This window comes from Mus caroli, unplaced genomic scaffold (genome assembly GCF_978045245.1).
Source record: "Mus caroli unplaced genomic scaffold, Mus_caroli_1 scaffold_13, whole genome shotgun sequence".
Classification (NCBI taxonomy): Eukaryota; Metazoa; Chordata; class Mammalia; order Rodentia; family Muridae; genus Mus; species Mus caroli.
In genome coordinates, this window is record NW_028227268.1 from 78,604,631 (window position 1) to 78,621,707 (window position 17,077).

General features: G+C 40.6%; 1 protein-coding gene across 7 annotated transcripts in view; it reads right to left on the reverse strand.

The window, feature by feature from the left end:
- Ebf1 (EBF transcription factor 1) overlaps positions 1 to 17,077 on the reverse strand; it is a 397,327-nt gene that overhangs the window by 352,859 nt on the left and 27,391 nt on the right. The window lies entirely within an intron of this gene.

The window sequence follows — 17,077 nt, forward strand, 5'->3', positions numbered from 1 at the left end:
CTACCTGGTACTTTGGACACAATAATAAAGGAAGAGAAACCTAGTTGAACATACTGCTGGTGTTCAGTCTTGGCTGTGAAGTTACTCTTTATGCCTTCACACAAGGCTCACATAAGTCTAACTATAGACTATCCTCCAATGCTAGATACAAGATTATATTTACAGGAACACACGAGAAGAAAATAATTATGAAAAGGGGAACCTTAAAGATCTGAAGTGTCCAGAAGTCTCATTTTATAAATAAGAAAACAGAAGCCCAGAGGAGAAAGCCTTGCTAAGAGGCCCACATTCCTAAGTAACATGGAGGCAGTCCTGAGCACCAGCTTCTCTGTGTTCTGCCTCAAAATTCTACACCCAGTCACTTCTCAGCTTCAGTATAGATAAAAAACAAACAAACAAACAAACAAACAAACAAAAAACCCCAGCTTCAGCGTGAGCAACTGAACGTGTCAGGTCTGTGATGGTACCCAAGTGTGCTTGCTTAGACTGTAAGAGACGGCAATACCTAAATCTGGCTCATAATTGGAAGTAAACACTGGCAATGATTAAAAATGAGTATCCTGGGAGATTAACCTACACCGAATCTGGTTAAATAATTGAATCACTTTGGATCTAACATGATACAAGGATGGTGTCCAGGCAGGGGAGATGCAACAAGTAGAAGCAGGATGGATGGATTCAGTAGTGATCTAAAAGACACAACTGTACACCAAATGGCATTTCCCTCATACGTCAGCCACTTGGAAGTCCGAAAAGTGTCTACGAAGGAGTCCCCAACCCAAGTGCTTGGCTCCAATATCCTTTATAGAATGGATGCCACAAGAACACTTGGTGATTACACACACCCTGCTACTCTGTTTATATCTAATATCTGGGGTCCAGTGCCTCAACTGGTAGCATCTCTGCCATGTCTAAATGCAAGCAACAGCTCTCAATTCAGAGCGCATTCCACCAGGAAGCCATTTTTGTAAGTTTAACACATCCATTCTATCTGCTTTCAGACATTAAAATATTTGGAAGCACAAGGGAATTTGGTTTGTTTGTGATGATTTCTTAAAAGAAAAAACAAAGGAGATACATAAAGATATAATCAGACCTGTAAAGATTTAAGTCGTTGGTCCAAAAATGGCCAGACAGTGGATGGAGGTCAGCATGAAGATATAATTCTTGACCACAATTTAATTGCATCTCTGAAGCAAGATGTAAAACTGAGTTTCCCAAGTCAGGCTAGGCATTTTAGGCAGGCCTCCTAGGCTCATCATTCATGGGCTAAAATGGCCACTTCTTCCTCCTTCCTCTGAGAGGTAGATACCCCATCCCCAGGTTGCAAGTTCACTGTTCTTTGACTTTTGGAATTATCTCCCTGTGGTTCCAATTAAAATGATGCCAAGGGTTAGAAATTTCTCCCTGCATCTGCCCCACGACTTCTGTCCTTCTCTTGGTCATTCAAAAGTGTGAGACAAGCTGCAGACTTGGACAAAGCCATGTACCAAAAGGCTTTTGCGTATGTGAAACAACAGTGCCCCATCTCTTTCTTTTCTGTATGATTTTCTTTTTCTTTTTCCTTTTTCTTTTTTTTTTCTTTTTTCTTTTTTCAGAACTATATTCTGCAACAATACCTCATTTCCTTTAGTGTTATTTTTGGAAAGAACCATTTATTAAGTTCATTTAGGCTTAACTATAAGGTAATTTTTAAACTGAAGGATATACTCTGAAAATTGCCAAGTTCAATATTTATGTAAGTCAGTACCTTCCAGAAAAAGATAACAGCCAGAGACAACTGCTGAAGGGGAGATGTCTGAATTTGGAAGACTTTTTATAAAATTCCTACTGCAAAATGACTATTGATGAAATAGCTCTGACAAAAGAAAGAAAAATGCCATTTTTTTCACAGTGTTCTGACATAGTATGAACAGCGTAGTTTCAGTCATGTGAGGTGCGTGAACTTTTAAGGGTTAAGACAATTTTAGGATGGGACACTGTAGGGGTTCCTTCTCCCAGGGACTGTCATAACTTCTTACAAACAACTTAACTAGTGTTGGATGCCTTGTTGGAGACGTGGAGCTCAGAGCCTTCCTAGCACCCAGAGCCAGAAGTATAAGTTGCACCCTGCCCCGAGGCTAATTTCACAGACGGTGAAACAGATAGCAGTGTGAGACCCAGACAATCCAGAGAGTAGCAGAAAAGTCGATGGAAACTGAGCCAGGGACTTGGCTTATGGTCCTGGTTCTAGGACTACTTACGGCTTTGGGCAATATTGCTGTATTTCTCTTGACCTCAGCTTTCCTATCTTTAAAAATGAAGGGACTCGACCAAATTCTCTGAGAGTCAGTCTGGAAGGAAACCTGGCTTCATTCTCTTTCGTTTGAAAAGCATTTTAGATCTGTTTGCCCTAAATTTACGTTCTCCATCCAAATTTTAGGTACACAAAACAGCAAGAACACCAAAAAGAACCTGATGTTGTAGAAACTAAAGTGATAAGGCTTAAAGAGCTCTGCTCGTTCAAACAAACAAACAATGGTGAATCCCCAACACTGTTTTATTCCCTTTAAGGACTGTGTGGCTGAAGTGTTTCCCATTCTGTTATTCTGTCTGTGTAAAGATCAGTGGTTCTCAGCTAAAGATATGTGAGTCTAGCTATAGACGTCTCTGTATCCACCAGAATTGGCAGAGCAAACCTTTCCTGCATTCTCAAAAGTCAGACCAATGTTGGTTATTGTTTTTTTAACCTGGTTGTTTAATTAAACCTCAGAGAGACTTTCCTAGATATGCAAACAGGTTTTTCTCTAACTTTTTTTTAATATTAATAGTCTATATCAGGGATGTAGGGTTTGTCCATAAGCAAATATTTTGAAAATGACTGGAGATCCGTATTTCTTTTCTATTATTCCCCATTACTGTTTTAAGTCCATCTGCAGAAGAAAAAAAAAGATATAAAATGTAAAAGGTTCTCTGTGGTAGAGAGTATAGGAGAAAAACTGCAAACTCAAAGAAGCTCCAAGAATCTTCCAATTTACCCTCAGTCTTGCTTAGAAACAATTTAAATGAAGCTTCCAGCTAGAGAATCTAGAAGTTTCTCTTTACCACAATGACAGTGATGTATAAGGCAGTCCCCAGGAGGCCTTTATAACAGAGGGGGGAAAAACGGCCTCTTCATATTCTGCTTTCCACAGGCCTCAAAAAGATCTTTCTAGAAGCCCACTGCAGTGGCACCCTTGGAATCCCCCAGAGAATACAAAAAAACAGTCCAGATCAAGCCAGCCAAAGTGGAGAAAGGGGTCACACAGATCTTGGGCTGATTTCTTAATATTTGGCTGTGGCTAGAATTTTCCTCGTGGGTGATTTCCACACTCTTTAGACCTTGATTCATACTTCATTCAACACTCCTCGCCCTGGAGAGGACTCAGGGAATACTGACACGCTTGTGTCAAGCACCCTCCAAACAGGGAACAGAGTGAGGGAGAAGCCTTTCCCAGTGTGAGGGTCTCCATAGCCAGTGTATGTGAGTGAGTCAGTTGTTCTTAGGACAGCCAATCCCTTGACAGACATTCTGGGGATGTGGCCTCGCTCATCAGGGTCGCAGCCATTTCTGTCAGGCCCCCTTCAGAGAACACATTCCTAGTTTCCGTGATTGCCAAGTGGTAACTGTAGACCAGTGGTGCCCATATAGATATAAATAACAGAGAGCTAGCTGAAACCCCTTCTGAGAAGCTGACAGATTCCCAAGCAAACTAACTCCAAGCAGCAGACAGAAATGAGGATTTAAGATGAGAGAGAAGTCTGTAATGGAACAGAGAAATTCATTAGCCTGAGCTTCTAAAATAGTTCAAGGAATTGAACCTAATTCTGCCCTTGTTGTTTGGGGGATGTCATTACTAATGTTGCAGAGACACTTTGAGCCACCATCTATCAGAAGTCTGATGAAAGAAAAAAGCTAACATTTCACAATTAATGTTGGGAGTGCAGCAATTTGAAAGGCCCTGCCCTTCAGAAACTAAACAGCGGTCCACAGAAAGAAAATTACCGCTTCTAAGGGACACAGTTCTGAGAATTATCCAGACTTCCACAATGCTACTCACCCTGCAGTCTATAAGAAATTATTCAAGTATGCATTTAAGTAATTCTGTATTTTAATTTAACCCTTTGAAACATTAATCAAACCATGGCTAATTATAGAAATTAAGGAATTAGACGATGGAATCTTCTAAAAGATATTATTTAAAAGGCAGTTTATACAATTACTTGTATAGATGTTTGCTTTAAAGAGGAAAAACAGTTCTACTGTAATGAAAAGGGTCTTAGAAAATTAAATTAACAAGGGGGGACCAGGCTGATATGAAACTAAATTAGCATCAAATGCAAATTACAGGGTACTTAATGGTAGAAACAGGTGCAGAGAAGAACTCTAAATGAGATAAATGAATAAAACATCCTTCCCCACAAATGTGGAAGCTGACACAAAGTCAATGACATGAATAATTCAGCAGCCTCTACACTGCTGTTGAGGTCAGCCTGCCTTGACCTTTGAAACAGGAAGTAAAATTCAGTTCAAATTTGACTGACTGGAAATATAACAGTTATTTGGTTTTTTATATATTAAAAAAAAACCCACATAATTTTTTTCAAAAGACAGACATGGGAAATATATAATAGAATTGAATTTGATCTAAAGTCATTGGTTAAACAAACAAACAAACAAACAAAAAACCCTCATTAGGTAAGATTTTACCCAAATCATGTTTCAATATGGAAATCCTAAGAATAAAAATAATTAGAAGTGCATAGACCAGATCCTCAGTGTCTTGATCAAACTCCTTATGGGAATACATTCTAGGTCTTTTCCCCTGTCTTCATATTATTTTGTTTTGTTGATATTAGTATATAAAAAAGCATCCCATGTTTTTAAGGCACAAATTTTTTATTAGTAATGCAAACTTATCTCTTACATTTGTGAGATTAAAATTTAGCTAAGCTGAATTTGAACTGTGTGAATATGCTTCATTTAAAATCTTCATTCTGACCTAATAGATACTGCACTCCCCCACACAAACCAGTATAAATTCATTTTTCTTATAAAACTGCAAGCTGGGCTCTCAAACAAATTATTTTTATAACCGAGTGGGTCCCATGGTCCTAAATGATGGGAGCTTCCCTCCTCCTCCACAGGCTTCAAAAGTTGCTGGTAAAACTGTCGAGAGTACTTTCCTTATTTCAAATCAAATCAAGTTTGCTAGAGATGGACAGAGTATGACCACGAAGCAGTTTCTACAAACTAGAAAGACAGAGGAATATATGTGGTCTATCAGCTCCATCCTTATTTCACAGGCTGGCAGAAGAAATGCTAAATAATAGCAGTTATCACTGCCCTCCAATAGGGCTTCTTAATGGGACCAACAATGTGGCTGTCTGCCTTTCATCTGTCTGCTCTGCTTGTTAGAAAAAAAAGATTATATTGAAAGATGTGCTTCATTTGACTTTCTTTTAGATTTAGAGAGATAACACACACACACACACACACACATGCACACACTAACACACCTTGGCTACTCACCAAAACACACTAGAAAACTGGGTTTATGACTATAGGAAGAAGTTACAATGATGTGTTTTACAAACCTATGTACTAAGCAGAGAGAATTAAATACGTTGGATGTGCTGGTTGCTATTATTGTTATATAATAATATATTATAATTATTAATATCATTATTATTCACTTCCCACTGGACAGTTACTAAAGAGTGATAAACCAAACACTGTTACTTTGGGGTCTGCCCGTAACTACTGACCTGAGCGAAGGCTTTGTATACAGAATGGCTCCCCGCTAAATGAGTGCTCTGTAGGGCCAGCTGTTTCTCATTTGGAAACAACCGGCTTCTCTATCCCCAAGTGCTAAAGAAAATAATCCCAGCGATCTATGGCTACACACTTGCACAGAGGCAGCAATGAGAATTTGATTGTGGAGATAATTAAAGTCATTCCTGGAACTTCCAAGAATAAAATAAATTAAAATAAAAAAGTGAAGGGGTGGAAGGAGGTAGGGAGCAGAACAGTCGATTATAGTCTTTATAGGACTAGCCCTTGTGAGAGAAGAGAGGGGACATCCACCCCAAGAGGAGCTCACTGAAGCAGCTCATTTCTCCCTCTACTCTGTTACTTCCTGGGGAGGCCCAGGAAGCCATCAATACAGGTCTCAGCCTCCAGTGTCCATCTCGGATACCCAAAGAACTACAGATGCTACGTGTAAATGACAAACTAATGGCACACCACAGTCAGATGTTTTGTGGGGTGTTTGTTTTGTTTTAAGTTTCGATCTTAAATAAAATACCTATGGAGCCTCTCCTGAATGGACCCCGCCCCCGTCAGTCTTTCTTGGCTTCTCTGAAATGATGAGATTAAATGTTAACAAACAAAAGCAGTATCAGAGACTTGAATTGACTCAATCTCTCGATCTTCAAAGGGGTTGCTATTTCTTTAAGGTTCTGCTGTCCCACAAAAAGAATCTATGTTCACAGAGCTCTAAGGGCATTGAGCAGTGCCTCCATTCTCTGCCTGCCTACAGTTCTTACAAGCCATCAGGAAAGCAAGGATCCTGTAAGCCTCCGTCTGTGCTCACTGCCTTTAACAGGAAGGGGAGATAGGCTCAATGAGGATTCCGGGCCTCTCAATTAACCTGATTAGTTCAGCACATTGCTCTCATGAATGACAACTTAGCATGGAAATAAGGGAGAACTTCCTGCAGTAGGCGTCCCCTACAGCCACAGAGATGCATCCTATTAGATGTGAGATAGCTCTGTCTCCCTCCTCGCCAGCCCTCGGGTCAGACAGAGAAGCTAGGCTGCTGAACCTGGTGTACCTGACTGGGTTTTGAGTCCCAAGAACAGAAGGCAAGTGTCCATCTGCCCAGGAGACCTCAGAGGAGGCTGAGAAAAGGGATGCCCCATGGGCAACTTCAAGCCCTTCTTTCAGCGTCAACCAGGCACATGATAGGATTGGGATGGAGGACAGGAGGAACTTGTGGGTGGGGTAGAGAAGGAGAGAACAAGGAAGAATGCATTAACCCTTCCATCACAACAGTGCTGTGCTAGTATGCTTAAATACAGGCAACTGTAATACTGATTTCACATTTGATAGTACTGGGACATAGGTAACTTGCCCGTATAAGAAACCTTCCACGTATACACCCACAAAAACTATCTAAAGCATACATGCATTATTGCCTTTCATTCAAGTTAGCGTGTGCAGTAGACAAACTGCTTCACAGAGTATACTCCTCACAACGTGCTCTGTGAGAGCATCAGCAGCGGGAGTTCTCACTTATGTGTCTGCTCTGTGATTTACTTGATCAATTAAACAGTTAGGCAACGAGGAGATTTGCATGGTAACAGTGTGAAGATTAACATTTTTTTTACCGAAACAAATTTAATATTTTATCCTGCACTTTCTGTTTCTTGTCATTCTTTAATGGCACGACCACCTTGCTTTAGAGTGTGTGGTTGCAACAGGCCTGTCCTCAGGCAGAGCTGAGACCATCACACTCTGCTTCTCAACCCCTTTCATGTCACAAAATCATACACTAGGCTTCTACTGAACGTGAGCAAGGCACTGAGCTATGGCTGGGGACAGACAGCAGCCAGCAGCTGTGTCAACTAACCTTTAAGCATGCTGTCATCGTTAACAGAACTGAGGTACATCTGCCCTACGTTGTGTTCGGCACTACCACTAAACGCTGGGGTTCGAATTCCATAGCAAAGAGTCTTAGCAGTCTCTTCATTCCAGCTTGTATTGGAAACATCATTCTATGTGTTATGTGCCAAGAACTGTGCTGACACATCTTAAAATATAGGGCTTGGGACAACTGAACTGCCTAGTGTCCTGTGCTGCTAGCTGCGCTGGGATTCAGTCTGATTTAGCCTATAGTCTTAAGCAAATTGTGGACTACATCAGAGGAGAATAAGAAAACCATAGAGTTTTCCCAAGTTCAGTACCACTGGGGATGAGTTGAGTTCAGCTTGAAGGGATCTTTCTTGTGCAGCTTAATTCTAATCTTATATTGTGTTCTTCTTTTTCTTTTTTTTTAAGTCAATACAGTTGGGTACAGCAGCATGTGCCTATAATCCCAACACTTGGGAGAAAAGCTGAAGAATCACAAGTTCGAGGCCAGCCTAGGATATAAGAGACATTGTCTCAAAGAACAAAGGGGAATCAATAATATTTACTTACTATTTCAACATAGCACCCCTCAACCCTCTGAGACACTGAAAAAAAGCCCAGATTCCAGGAGCCTTGTTGGTTTAAAAGGCATTTACTTTGAATCTATGTCTCTCTTTGCAGTTTTTCTGGACAATCCTGAACACAGTATGCAGCAAACAGTAGAAGCCAAATAAATAGTTATGGAAGGAAAAAGCAATAAGTGGGTTCTTGTCTAAGAAGGCACAGCTGCCATGATTAGCTTAGCAAGGTAGCTCATCTTGTGAGGAAAAAAAAAGGCATGGTGCTTCTTACATTAGGGATATGTGACTCACATAAAATATATTAGACTCAGTTTTCGAAATCTGATTTTAAGACTGTGGGAAGTCCCAACCCGAGTGTTTGTTATGTTATATTTTTGTAATAAAAAAACATAATCATATGTGCATATGTGTGGTGTGTGGGTGTGTGTGTGAGAGAGAGAGAGAGAGGTTGAGGACTGAACTCAGAACATTTGCACATGTCAGACACACACTCTACATCCATTGTGCAATACTAGGAAAGTAGTGAGGCTTCCAGCGGTAATCCACAATGAAGATGAATGTTCCCATTTTGAAGATCGGAGCACTGAGATCCTTGAGGCAAAGGCAAAAGATACTAAGCAGCCATGAAGAATTTGACCTGTCTGCAAGGTGACTTCAAAGACTTTGTCTTTGCCATTGCACTGCACGTTCATTACATTTCTCTCTGGGGTATTACTTTCATTTCTAACCCCACAAGCTAGTGTGACAGTAACTAGGAAACTGGCTAGGTGACTGTGTTTAGGGAAACACGTGAGGGAATGAAGTGTGGGTACGAAGAAAATTGAAATAAAAATACCTCACGCTGGGAGGTACTGGAAACCGCTTCACTGGGTAATGATGGATGGTGAGGCCAAAACTGAAGCTGAGAGCTGGAGAACCGAAGCAGCACACCTTACAGTGTTCAGATCGGTAAGCATTATGCTGTAGCTATGGGTGCTACGCGGCAATTAAATTTACAGTGGCCAAGGATTTCGTTTACTTCGTTGTATTATGCTCATAGGTTGGTCTCTATGAGAGCATACAGATGTCTCAAACCCTTGCCTGGAACCACATGAAGAAGCTATCAAGCTATTTGAAGTTAGTCTGTGACATACAGCATGCAGCAGAGATTAGAATCTAGCTTTAAGAAAACACCAGAGGTTTTCCTAAACTGTTGGTAATGCTTTCAAAGATCATTGAGTGAGTATTTGACCAACTTCCTTTTCCAGAGAACTTTCTGATAGTTAAATAGGATGCTCACTTTCTGCTGTCTTCTTTTTTATTTTGTCTTTGAGGTGTGCGTGTGTGTGTCTGTGTGTATCTCTCTCTCTCTCTCTCTCTCTCTCTCTCTCTGTGTGTGTGTGTGTGTGTGTGTGTGTGTGTGTGTGTGTGTGTGTGTGTGTGTGTGTGTCACTGGGTCTCTGTGTGTGTAGGCCTGTGCATGTGTGTCATCAAACCTAATGTCAATCTAGAGTTCTTCAAACTAACTGTTCATTTGGGGGGGAGACATCAGTTAAGAGTCCTATTAAAACTATTTTTTAATTATGTTGTGACATTACTAACAGACCAAAATATTAATAAATAAGAAACATTGTTTTTAAAGTGAGAAATTCCTCAGCACTTAAGTATTGAACAATAATAAGTTGACAACAAAGAAGTTGTCAGATCCACAAATGGAGAAGAGAGAGAGCTTTGGTTAATCATAACTGCTCAGGAAAGGTCGAGATAAGGTGTCTACAGGACTAACACTCCTTTGGTGAGTCTCCAGTGTCTACATGGGCCCTCTACCCCACATAAGTATTCACAGATCCAGCAGGGCCTATGGATATCCTATGAAGTCATAAAAACCGATGCCATAGTTTAATCCATTTCATCACTCTACTTTGATGACCTTCAACTCATGGGTACAAGAAAGACTTCCACCCTGACCACATGTCACCATAGCATCGTGAACCCCACACCCCCATGTCTACTCCCTACAGAGGAGTGCTTCTCACTCACACAATACCCATCTCTACACATAGAATCAATGTTTGGTCAGCTGAACAGAGAATGGCTTTTAAAAAAAAAACTTGATATTGATTACGAGGGCTTTACTTTTTCCCAAAACCACCGTCATCACATATCTGGATGAAAATTTAATAATCTTATTTACGTCCTGTACAATAGATGCAGTGATCATGTTCCAATTAAAAGGCCAGCTGCCACACACTTCATTTAACTCTCTTTTCTCTTCCCCTTCCCCTGGCACTTAAAGTGTTAAAGAAAACAGGAGAGAAGGCTTGAGTGTACAGAGGAGGGTTTACCTACTGGCACTCACTTTTAATCTATAGCTCTTCATTCTGTAGCTTATCCAGCCCCTGTCAGTCTTTTTCCTTCTTTATATTTCATGAGGAACCCCCCAGGCTGCTCCTGAGAGACAGAGCCCAAGTGTCCATAAGCTTTTAGTCAGGTAAAAAGGGAAGAAAAGGCATGGGAACAAGAGCCAACGCAAGGCTAAGAGGCATCTTAGATGTCACTATGCCTTTGTATTCATGTCAATGATTCCGGATTAGAGTATTTGAAATAATCTTATTGAGAGGAATCAAAAGCTCACCGAGTGAGAGGCAGCTCCCGTAGCACACGGCAAAAGCACAGACAATATCTTGTTAAAGATGTGTTGCCTAACACCATTACAGTTTTTTTTTTGTTATGTTATGAAACTATTGTGCTTCGAACAGTTAGTGGGATGCTGTAGTTATTGAGGACCGTTCTGGGGGTTATTGTGTGGGATCGAGCTAGCTAATTTGCCAGCCGGTCTAGTGAAGTTGTTACAAGTGGATTTGAAAGGAGGGCATGCTCGCAATTGGAACTGGGCATTTTACCCTTAAAAATACAAGCTACCAAAACACTAAATATCACCGTGTCGCTGCTGGTGGTGGGGTCCAGCTGAGAAAGATGGAATGAAAATGGCTTGTTTCCACCTAATCAATTGCAAAAACTAAATCTTTTTGCACAAGTGACCCCCTCAAATGAAAATGTAATTGGGTTTTCTGTTGTTTTGTTTGAAGGTTTCCCTTTCCATGAACAATTCTCTCTCTCTCTCTCTCTCTCTCTCTCTCTCTCTCTCTCTCTCTCTCTCTCTCTGTGTGTGTGTGTGTGTGTGTGTGTGTGTGTGTGTGTGTGTGTGTGTGTGTGTCTTTCTCTCCTTTATACTTTACCAGAATTAAGGCAATTAAAATTCTATTATAACAAGTACTGTAACATTAAAACCCTCATTTGCTTCTGGACAAAAGCTTGTAACTGGAGAAATAGTTTGCAAGGGAGATTTATCTTCATCTACCCACACTCGTAAAGACAGCTCGCAACCAGAGACAAACCTGCACTGTTCACCATATTTCGTTGGTTGCAATAGGAGTCACTTTTAGACTGTCCTGAACAGTGTATGGTTACATGGCTTATAAAGAGATGGATAGGGGAGGTGGGGAGGCTGGAGGAGGGAAAGGGAAGAAAGAATTGGTAGTCTATTTTAGATAACATCTCATGCAAATTAAAATGATCAAAATACCGTCTCTTTAGTCTGGAACGTCTAAGTGGGTTTTCTTTTTTGGGGGAGGGGAGGGTATTTATATCTGGCCAGATTTTTTTTTTAATTAGAGAGTTTAGCCAGGTGCTGGTAGTGGCATAGAATGAGAATTTCTACACATGAAGCCATCCTTACAGGGGCTTTGCTTTGCTCGTTTTCAACTCAAAGCAACCTATTGGAAAGTATGAGCATGTTTATTATACTCATGGACTATCATTGCCGAGTAACTGCTACAGCGCTAGCCCACATGAGCCTGCAGAGCTTTCCTGCATTGTCCCAAATGGTTACAGAAACAAACTTATGATGACATGAAATGCAAAGATAAACCGTGTGTTACACACACACACACACACACACACACCACACTTGTCGATGCCCTGAAGCTCTGCTGAACACATTTCTTGGAAGCTGTGCCATGGTTTCCTTTACAGGAAAACCACTGTTGCTTATTAGACACTGTCTACTATAGCGTAACACCCTGTATAAGTACTTTGCATTATGATCGCCTGTCAGCATATTTGAGATGCATTTTAATGTATCCTGGTTGTGTATTTGAGAATAGCTGATAGTAAATGGAATCTAGACTGCTATTAGCTTATTGTATTAGTAATTTTTTTTTATCACAGTAGCAAACCATGCCCAAGTGTTCAGGGCTCAGCTCATCCTCAGAATGCTACCACCTGACAAATGTAAAATTGAGAATGATATTTGCTCACATAAGTCTCACTGCTAATAATCACATGTGAATTCCCACTGAGAAAACAAATCTTTAAATGCACAAGGGCTAGAAAACAACTGTAAACTCATGCTCCGTACCCATGCTGACTCTCCACTGTGAAAAGGTCTAAGCCTCTCAGAGCAGCCAGAAGGACAGCAATTATCCTGCTTAGGGCAGCTTTGGAGAATGGAGTCCTCTTCCTTCAGTTTTAACTGAACAGTCAAGAGTTAGGGAATTGAGTGGCATGGAAGGTTTCTCAGAACTCAGAAATGCATTTGCACCTCTGGTTCTTGGTGACCTATGCAGCAGCTTGCATGCTGTGCTGAAATTCTCTGCTCACTCGTTGGCCCTTTCAAATGACAGAATGAAGAGGAAGATAAGGCTTGAAAGAGCAGTAAACTGAAGTCATGAACCTGCCTAAGCGTCTCTTTTGGGAGCATATCGTCATGTTCATCCAAGGCGGTGGTTCCCAACCTTCCTAATGCTGCAACCCTTTGGTTCCTTGTGTTGTGGTGACCCCCAGCCATAAAATTACATCATTGCTACTTCAATGAAATTACTACTGTAATTTTGCTATTGTTGTGAAGCATAATGTAAATATCTGTATTTTCTGATGGCCTTACGCAACCCTTGTGAAAGGGGCACCAGACTCCCTGCCAATGGGATAGAGACCCGCAGGCTGAGAAATGATCTAAGTGAAGGACTTCATTGTTATTAGACAGAGACAGACAGCATTTTGTATGGATTTGGGGATTTACCATCAATGATAAGACAGAACTGGGTATTTGCTGGAAGACCCATATGACTTCAGAAATTCCAGGGAATAAATTCTCTCACACATGTCCAATGGTAAACACTGCCTACGAGTGACCTGAGTCTACATGCCACTGTCCTTTCCAAGTCAGGCTGATGGTCACAACTTAGTCAAGAAGCTAACTTGATGGTGACCTAACACTGCTCTCCTACAAGTCTGACCTCTACACCCTGACCTCTCAGATTAAAACATGGACCTTCAATAAAAATTTCTATCTGAACGTGGCCAAGATCTTCTATTCAAATGACCTATGGCAGGTAAAATGAGCATTCTACTTATTTCCTGGCTGACAATTCCATTTTGCATTATAATCATTGCGAAGCCAGTTGATATTACCTAAATGACCTAGATGTAGAAGAATACATCTCTTTTTCTTCTTTTTAGGAGAGCTTTGGATAAGTGTGGCACGAACAATTCCAAACAGGCTGGGTTTTTGCATCCCAAAAGGCATATATCCTCTTCATGTCGCTGTGGTCTGTCTTTCTTAGCTCTAAGCATGGAAGCCGAGATTCTTCCAAGTGGGAAAGACAGACAAGGTAAGACTGTGGCAACCAGTAACGCCAAGTCATTTAGAATAGTATGTGTGGTGATGGGCCTTTAAAAAAAGTCTCAGTTTTAAATACTAGCTCTGGGGGACTCAAGATTTGCAGGTTATTTGAACTATATTATCCATATTCCCGGAAGGGTTGGATTTTAACTGACACACCGTCCCTAGGTAGTCTAGGCAGAAGCATCAGCACTCCTGTGAAAGGAACTCTATGGTAAAATCTGAAGAAAAAGATGTTTTTTGTAAGGCCATCTGTATTCATCCATCTCATCACTCCAAGACCGTCTAGGAAAATAATTTTTCTCTTAGCTAAGCAAGGGTTCTAATTCAAATGAAATACAGAATAAAAGTCTTTACTTTCAATCTGTAGAGTTAAAGGGCACATAATGAAGCTTCCATAGAGAAACAGAAGTTGTTGTGTGGATTCTGAGAAAGTGGGTTCCCAATCCAGAGTACCCTATGTGACTTTTGTCCTCTTTTATCCTCTCTTCTGATTCCTACAAAGTAAACCTAATTAAGAACCTCCCTCATTAGTCTTCCAGAAAAATTAGCACAGCTTATGCTAATTACTCCTGCAAAATTTAATAAACTCGTTGAAATGGGAATAGTCTAATGAGGTTTTATTTATTGAACTAAGATAACTCCAAGGGAGAAGGTTAGGACACAGGGATATCCACTGTAGTAATAAAACTACGATGTATTCAATTTCCAAACAAGAGTTTTATTGCAAACCTTTTAAATTCAAATCTGAGTTCGTGCGTGAATGTTAAATCAATCCCCACCTTAATTCAATAACTGGAAGTCATTTTTTTGCTTTTTTACTTTAACAATAATTACCTCACATAGCCCTTTATCTCAAAGATAATGAAATTTGCTGTTGTTAGTTCCTGTTCATCAGCTATTGAACATAACACATTTGACTTTTCCCATGTCTGCACAGCCCAAATATCTGGATCATTGGGCACAGGCTGGGGTTTTATGATTCTTAATCAAGCTATTTGGCATTGAACAGAAACGTAACCTAACAGTCGCCTCCAGATGCCCCCTTCTACACCACACAGCAATTTTCCAATAAACATTTTGACAAATTGTCATGACTGAAAAAAAAGTAATTTGGGTCATATTTTCTTACTTTGTTGCATGCCACTAGAAGGAAATAGAAACTTGTCTGTCTTACTGCTGGTTTTGTTAATTTCATTACACACGCGCGCACACACACACACACACACACAGACACACACACACACACACACACACACACAATTTGCCAAATGGAGGTCTTCAAATCACTGGCAACAAATAACGTAGACAAGTTTTAACACAGAAATGCCTGGCCCTGCACCACTTCTCTGTGACCAGAAAGTCTCTTCCATCTACACTATAAATAGCTTTCCTGAATAATCACTGCTAAAAAGTCTTTTGACTGATAAAAAAAAAATAGCAGGGTTCTTCTAAATTCTGAAGGTCAAGCGGGGGGGGGGGGGACTCAAACTTACTAGTTTTCAAAAAGAGGTGGCTGTGTTAAAGCTATGGCAACTCCTAGCCACAGCCCATACCTCTGCCTTAGGCTGCATACAGTATGCGTATTATTTAAAAAAGAAAAAAAGAAAAACCTGACTGTTGTTCCTGGGTACCACAGGCTCAGACACTCGTATCCATAAATCTGAAAGCAAATCAACCCCTAAGCACATAACAGATATTATACAATCAGCAACACAGAATGAAATTGGAAACAGAAATCCAAACACTGTTGCCATCATATCCCCCCATCCCTTTACAGCAATTTTGGAGTTTTCGCTTTTGTCTTTCCGTGCCGACATTCTAGCATGTTTCATGCCTCGCTTTCAGAAGGGGAAACTTCACATATAGGCAGGGACAAAAGTGGATGCTTTTTTTTTTCTTTTTTTTTTTTTTTAATCTTTGGCAAAATGAAGAGGCAAATAACTTTAAGAACTCACATAACAATAAAAATGGCCAACTGGGAGCTCTGCCTATCAACTGGTCTCATTGACTACCAATAAACTGGTCTCGTTGCCAGAGAATGGCAAACACCAGCAAATCAATGTATATTGGGACTTAAACACATCCAGGATGTCTCAGCCATTTTTAAAGTGTCCCTTCCTTAAAGAAATAAAATTAGCTGTATAGGGCTTTTACTTTGTCTAACCAAAACAGGGGTGGAGGTCGGGGGAATGAAAAGTATAGCTGTCATATAGAGGTCATGAATATCTCCAAAGCCACCAACAGCATAAAGTGCAGACTTATTTTTTGCCTAAATTGTTTGAACTCCCCCAGCCAAGAAAACGGTTTTAAGTACCCTACTGGGACAGATGCAAGGCGGGCGACAATAGAAGCCACACTAATGCAATCCAGGTAACACAATCCTGTTTCAAAAACATGGGGCGGGCTAATTACAGCGCTGCTGAGTCAAGTTTCTCCTGCCATCGCAACCCACAGGAACAGGTCAAAATCAGATGTTATTCAAACCACAGTCCTATCAGCCTCCTGCATCAGAGTCGCGGCTTAAAACCCAACGAAGAACTTTAAAGCTTAACCCATTCACAAGCAAAAAGTTGTTTTCATGGCGGGTGACACAGTAGGCCCTTGTCATCACGTAAATCCAAAAAGACGATTAGACACCACGGACTCCTCATGAGTTCAAAGTTTGGGGGGTGTTCAGGCTGGCTCTTTGATGAGTTGTTTACTTTTTAATGCAAGAGTAAGAAATCCTGGCTTCAAAAAGAAAGCCGTGTTCTGAAAGGCATACACAAATGACAGCAACGTAGCAGAAAATACAATGTGTCAATGCCGTTTCTGCTCTCACAGACGAGCGCACCATCCTCACGGTGGATACCAGACAACATCACTGTACCTCGAACTTTTGCCACTTTTAACTTGGGATCAAGACGTTATTGTGCACATCAAATATATACATATATTTTCACGACTTCTTTCATGAATATTCTGACTGGAATATTCACCTAAAGCGAAACTTTGGCAAAGCTACTTGGAGATACATATTGAGCTAAGAACCTGAAGAGGGCATAACCAACACTATTTTGATAGAAACTAAGATGAACAAACTAGAAGCCTTGGTTTCTTTATCTGAAAAGGGATAAACCAAAATTTAAAAACATAAAGAATTTGACAGATTGTTCCCGTTGCATCTTTGTCTTGCTGCTG